The sequence below is a fragment of the Morone saxatilis genome, unplaced genomic scaffold (assembly GCF_004916995.1).
Source record: "Morone saxatilis isolate NCDOM2014 unplaced genomic scaffold, NCSU_SB_2.0 Contig24, whole genome shotgun sequence".
Classification (NCBI taxonomy): domain Eukaryota; kingdom Metazoa; phylum Chordata; class Actinopteri; family Moronidae; genus Morone; species Morone saxatilis.
The window spans coordinates 27,002,278-27,003,264 of record NW_023339807.1 but is presented as its reverse complement, the minus strand read 5'-3'; the positions used below and the strand labels follow the sequence as shown (position 1 = coordinate 27,003,264).

At 28.3% G+C, this 987-nt stretch overlaps 1 protein-coding gene across 1 annotated transcript in view; it reads right to left on the bottom strand.

The window, feature by feature from the left end:
* Positions 1 to 987, bottom strand: part of LOC118336564 (protogenin A-like) — an 11,895-nt gene that overhangs the window by 10,632 nt on the left and 276 nt on the right. The gene's annotated exons all lie outside the window — the stretch shown is intronic.

The window sequence follows — 987 nt, the reverse complement described above, 5'->3', positions numbered from 1 at the left end:
CTCTCTCACACACACTCTCTCACACACACTCTTTCTCTCTCTCTCACACACACACACAGTTTATTTATCACTAAGCAGCTGATATTAACATTAAACTGCGGACGGACAGATTCCAGTTCTTATAAAACTCTTCAAACATTGATTCTCTGCACTGTGAATGTATTGATACTATTATATATTATATACTGTATTTCCTACGTTATATTATGTATAATATAATATATAATAACAATAATAATGTCCTCCCACTGTTGATGAACCAGAAGTTTCTCAGTGAGTTCATCAGTACTTTTATCGACAGTCGGACAAAGCAACAATAAACTGATGATTCGACGCTGCTGGGAACTCAGTTTGTCTTTGAATAAAAAATAAAAGCTTTTGCAGAAGCTGCAATTATTAATATAAAGATAAAATATGACAAACAGCATTATAATAAAGTTCTGTAGTCAGTAATCAGTAATCTGCAGTCTCAGTCTCTCTCATTATTCTACCTGCTTCATATCAACTTTTACTTCACTTCAAATGTTTTAATCACAGTCAATAAATGAAGGAACTAATTCAATTATTGATCATTAAAATGACACACACACACACACACTGACCGTCTTGTAAAAACCCAAAATACAAACAAAAACATGAAAACAAACAACAAAACAAATAATAAAAACAAAATCATTATAATTCATAAATAATAAACAAATAAAGAGGGACACTGACTTTATATTAATATCAGTGTCTAACATTAATATTCTCACTCTCTGTCTTCACTTTAATAACTATTATAATTAATAATAAAATGTTTTAATCATTTACATTGTTTTAATGTGAAAATCTCCTATTTCACAGCATGTAAACACCAATAAATTCACAAATAAATCAAATATAATAAAATAAATCTTTATGTAAAAAAATAGCCAAGGCATTATTCAAATATTCTTCTTCTTATTGTTATTACTATTATTATTAGTAGTAGTAGTAGTAATAGTA